This window comes from Oncorhynchus keta, chromosome 27 (genome assembly GCF_023373465.1).
Source record: "Oncorhynchus keta strain PuntledgeMale-10-30-2019 chromosome 27, Oket_V2, whole genome shotgun sequence".
Classification (NCBI taxonomy): domain Eukaryota; kingdom Metazoa; phylum Chordata; class Actinopteri; order Salmoniformes; family Salmonidae; genus Oncorhynchus; species Oncorhynchus keta.
The window spans coordinates 1,969,995-1,975,841 of NC_068447.1; positions in this window are offsets into that span (position 1 = coordinate 1,969,995).

The following is a 5,847-nucleotide window of genomic DNA, read 5'->3' on the forward strand; positions in this document are numbered from 1 at the left end:
TTGAGATGGTTTGGGATGAGTTGAGTGAAGGAGTGAAGGACCGCAGAGTGAAGGAAAAGCAGCCAACAAGTGCTCAGCATATGTGGGAACTCCCTCAAGACTGTTTGTTGGAAAAGCATTCCTCTTGAAGCAGGTTGAGAAAATGCCAAGAGTGTGCAAAGGTGTCATCAAGGTAAAGGGTGGCTACTTTGAAGAATCTAAAATGTATTTAGATTTTTAAAAATAATTTTTGGGTTACTATATGATTCCATACGTGTTTTTTCATAGTTTTGATGGCTTCCCTATTATTCTATAATGTAGAAAATAGTAAAAAATTAAAAATAAATAAAAAAGAACAACCCTTGAATGGGTAGGTGTGTCCAAACTTTTGACTGGTACTATATGTTTCAGTAAGATTAGATTTTTAAAAATGTATTGCAATGGTTATCAACTGTACTGCAGGGATGCAATGTAAGTCGCAGAAATTTGAAGTTGTGGTGGCAGCTGCAGAGAGGTATTTGTGTGTGCGAGACTTGAAGTGAGAAGAGTTACAAGGGTGTGTTCAGTGATGGTGTCCCATCCTTTCAGTCTGTTGGCCTGAGGTAGGACTAGATAGATTTAAATAGTGGAGAATGTTTTTTTTTTGTGTGTAGTGTTAGGTGGTACGAAGTCCAGTCCAGTAGGTGGCGGTACATGCAACATGTATTGGATACCCGTCGCCGTTAAACCTCAACGAAGAAGAAATAGTTGCTGGCTGCAAGCGGTGGAATACCCGGCCGGTAACCGTCCACCACTGGGAGAATTCAGTCCATCCTTCGACAGATGAATAACGGACAATAACGTTAAGATTAGTTTTGAAGTTGGTTAGCTAAGCTGTTTTTTTTGTATTTGAAAAATATAAATATATATAAATATATATACTACGGACCAGGCCCCGAGTAATATCGGATGTGGTGAGTCCTGCATACTTATATCGCCAATGTTAACTACTGTAGATGGCTACTGAAAAGGTCGAGTTCTCCCCCCCATAAGTTGCTTTAACTAGCTACTTCCTAACAACTTTAGCCTAAATTAACATCGAGAAAATATCGACGACGTGTTCTACTTGATAGATAACAACGGACAGCCCATTTTTATTATTATCTGTATAACAAACTGGGTTGATAACGTCCCGAAGGAGACGATAACTAACGTTAGCTAATTAGTTGGCTCTAACTCTTTTACTGTAACGTCGTTTTGCATAAGCTAACGGATTCAGTCAAGCTAGTCAGCTAGCCACCTAGTCAGCTAGCCACCTAGTCAGCTAGCCACCTAACCAGCTAGTCAGCTAGCCACCTAGTCAGCTAGCCACCTAACCAGCTAGTCAGCTAGCCACCTAACCAGCTAGTCAGCTAGCCACCTAACCAGCTAGTCAGCTAGCCACCTAACCAGCTAGTCAGCTAGCCACCTAACCAGCTAGTCAGCTAGCCACCTAACCAGCTAGTCAGCTAGCCACCTAACCAGCTAGCCACCTAACCACCTAGTCAGCTAGCCACCTAACCAGCTAGTCAGCTAGCCACCTAACCAGCTAGTCAGCTAGCCACCTAACCAGCTAGCCACCTAGTCAGCTAGCCACCTAACCAGCTAGTCAGCTAGCCACCTAACCAGCTAGTCAGCTAGCCACCTAACCAGCTAGCCACCTAGTCAGCTAGCCACCTAACCAGCTAGTCAGCTAGCCACCTAACCAGCTAGTCAGCTAGCCACCTAACCACCTAGTCAGCTAGCCACCTAACCAGCTAGTCAGCTAGCCACCTAACCAGCTAGCCACCTAGTCAGCTAGCCACCTAGTCAGCTAGCCACCTAGTCAGCTAGCCACCTAGTCAGCTAGTCAGCTAGCCAGCTAGTCAGCTAGCCACCTAACCAGCTAGCCACCTAGTCAGCTAGCCACCTAACCAGCTAGCCACCTAGTCAGCTAGCCACCTAGTCAGCTAGCCACCTAACCAGCTAGTCAGCTAGCCACCTAGTCAGCTAGCCACCTAACCAGCTAGTCAGCTAGCCACCTAACCAGCTAGTCAGCTAGCCACCTAACCACCTAGTCAGCTAGCCACCTAACCAGCTAGTCAGCTAGCCACCTAACCAGCTAGTCAGCTAGCCACCTAACCAGCTAGTCAGCTAGCCACCTAACCAGCTAGTCAGCTAGCCACCTAACCAGCTAGCCACCTAACCAGCTAGTCAGCTAGCCACCTAACCAGCTAGTCAGCTAGTCAGCTAGCCACCTAACCAGCTAGTCAGCTAGCCACCTAACCAGCTAGTCAGCTAGCCACCTAACCAGCTAGTCAGCTAGCCACCTAACCAGCTAGTCAGCTAGCCACCTAACCACCTAGTCAGCTAGCCACCTAACCAGCTAGTCAGCTAGCCACCTAACCAGCTAGTCAGCTAGCCACCTAACCACCTAGTCAGCTAGCCACCTAACCAGCTAGTCAGCTAGCCACCTAGTCAGCTAGCCACCTAGTCAGCTAGTCAGCTAGTCAGCTAACCACCTAGTCAGCTAGCCACCTAGTCAGCTAGTCAGCTAGCCACCTAACCACCTAGTCAGCTAGCCACCTAACCAGCTAGCCACCTAGTCAGCTAGCCACCTAGTCAGCTAGTCAGCTAGCCACCTAGTCAGCTAGCCGCCTAGCATGCTTGGCTAGTTGAACTGCGTCCTCGGCTTTTGTTAAGATCATGGATCCAGGAGCAGCGTTAGCTAAACTACCCATGTCATTAATAACGTTTGTAAACCAACTCGCAAGGCAACGACAACAAAAAGGAAGGGGGAACATTTGAACAAGTGTCCCATGTGCACGGAGAATATGTTGTACTCGTGCAGAAGAGAATCCATTTCCACTTTCTTGCTACGACAAGAGATCCCCCATGCCTCTTTTCCTCTGCACCCCCCTCTGCACCCCCTCCGGGCCTCTCTTCCTCTGCACCCCCGGGCCTCTCTTCCTCTGCACCCGAGAAAAGCGGCCCACTTGGGCCTTTGATTTGCCAACCACCCCCTCCCCCAACACTCATTCGCTTCAATTCTCCCAAGAATGCTGACCCCCCTCACTGAACCCCAATATGTGGCAGAGCAGTTCCATATCATTCACTTGGCTTGTGAACCATCTATTCCAGCATGCTATTGTTTGTAATTATTTGTGGGAGCATGTAGAAAAAAAAAGTGGATTATACTGAGTTCAGTCTCAGGTTGTTTTTGACCCAGTGATGTGATCTTTAACATTTAACAAGCAAACACATCACTGCACCCATAATGCAGAATACAACAAGTGTTGACTTTACCGTGAAATGCTGAATACAGCAAGTGTTGACTTTACCGTGAAATGCTGAATACAGCAAGTGTTGACTTTACCGTGAGATGCTGAATACAACAAGTGTTGACTTTACCGTGAGATGCTGAATACAACAAGTGTTGACTTTACCGTGAAATGCTGAATACAACAAGTGTTGACTTTACCGTGAAATGCAGAATACAGCAAGTGTTGACTTTACCGTGAAATGCAGAATACAGCAAGTGTTGACTTTACCGTGAAATGCTGAATACAACAAGTGTTGACTTTACCGTGAAATGCTGAATACAACAAGTGTTGACTTTACCGTGAAATGAGTCAATGTGGAGGCTATATACAGGGGGTACTGGTACAGAGTCAATGTGGAGACTATATACAGGGGGTACTGGTACAGATTTAATGTGGAGGCTATATACAGGGGGTACCGGTACAGAGTCAATGTGGAGGCTATATACAGTGGGTACCGGTACAGAGTCAATGTGGAGGCTATATACAGGGGGTACTGGTACAGATTCAATGTGGAGGCTATATACAGGGGGTACCGGTACAGAGTCAATGTGGAGACTATATACAGGGGGTACTGGTACAGAGTCAATGTGGAGGCTATATACAGGGGTACCAGTACAGAGTCAATGTGGAGGCTATATACAGGGGTACTGGTACAGAGTCAATGTGGAGGCTATATACAGGGGTACTGGTACAGAGTCAATGTGGAGGCTATATACAGGGGTACCGGTACAGAGTCAATGTGGAGGCTATATACAGGGGGTACCGGTACAGAGTCAATGTGGAGGCTATATACAGGGGTACCGGTACAGAGTCAATGTGGAGGCTATATACAGGGGTACCGGTACAGAGTCAATGTGGAGGCTATATACAGGGAGTACTGGTACAGAGTCAATGTGGAGGCTATATACAGGGGGCATCGGTACAGAGTCAATGTGGAGGCTATATACAGGGGGTACCGGTACCGAGTCAGTGTGGAGGCTATATACAGGGGGCATCGGTACCGAGTCAGTGTGGAGGCTATATACAGGGGGTACCGGTACCGAGTCAGTGTGGAGGCTATATACAGGGGGTACCGGTACCGAGTCAGTGTGGAGGCTATATACAGGGGGCATCGGTACCGAGTCAGTGTGGAGGCTATATACAGGGGGTACCAGTACAGAGTCAATGTGGAGGCTATATACAGGGGGCATCGGTACCGAGTCAGTGTGGAGGCTATATATAGGGTGTACCGGTACCGAGTCTGTGTGGAGGCTATATACAGGGGGTACCGGTACCGAGTCAGTGTGGAGGCTGTATACAGGGGGCATCGGTACCGAGTCAGTGTGGAGGCTATATACAGGGGGCATCGGTACCGAGTCAGTGTGGAGGCTATATACAGGGGGTACCGGTACCGAGTCAGTGTGGAGGCTATATACAGGGGGTACCAGTACAGAGTCAGTGTGGAGGCTATATACAGGGTGTACTGGTACAGAGTCAATGTGGAGGCTATATACAGGGGGCACCGGTACCGAGTCAGTGTGCGGGGGTACAGGCTAGTTGAGGTAATCTGTACATGTAGGTGGGGGCGAAGTGACTATGCATAGATAATAAACAAACAGAGTAGCAGCATTGTGCAAGAGGGGGGGGGTGTAAATAGTCCGGTGGCGGTTTGTATGACTTGTTCAGTAGTCTAATGGCTTTGGAGTAGAAGCTGTTGAGGAGCCTTTTGGCCCTAGACTTGGTGCTCCGGTACAGCTGTGCGGTAGCAGAGAAAACAGTCTATAACTTGGGTGACCGGAGTCTCTGACACTGCCTATTATACAGGTCCTGGATTAAAAGTCCCAAAGTTACACCTAATATTTCTATTGTATTAGTTATTCCATAAAACCGATCAGAATTTCAAAGAATGCCGAAGTCATGCCAGAATTGTTTCTTGCGGGGTGTGACGTAATATGGACCCGCCTATTTACTATACCGTAAACTATATTTACTATACCGTAAACTATATTTACTATACTGTAAACTATATTTACTATACCGTAAACTATATTTACTATACCGTAAACTATATTTACTATACCGTAAACTATATTTACTATACCGTAAACTATATTTACTATACCGTAAACTTTATTTACTATACCGTAAACTATATTAACTATACCGTAAGCTATATTAACTATACCGTAAGCTATATTTACTATACCGTAAACTATATTAACTATACCGTAAACTATATTAACTATACCGTAAACTATATTAACTATACCGTAAACTATATTTACTATACTGTAAACTATATTTACTATACTGTAAACTATATTTACTATACTGTAAACTATATTTACTATACCGTAAACTCTATTTACTATACCGTAAACTCTATTTACTATACCGTAAACTCTATTTACTATACCGTAAACTCTATTTACTATACCGTAAACTCTATTTACTATACCGTAAACTATATTAACTATACCGTAAACTATATTAACTATACCGTAAACTATATTAACTATACCGTAAACTCTATTTACTATACCGTAAACTCTATTTACTATACTGTAAA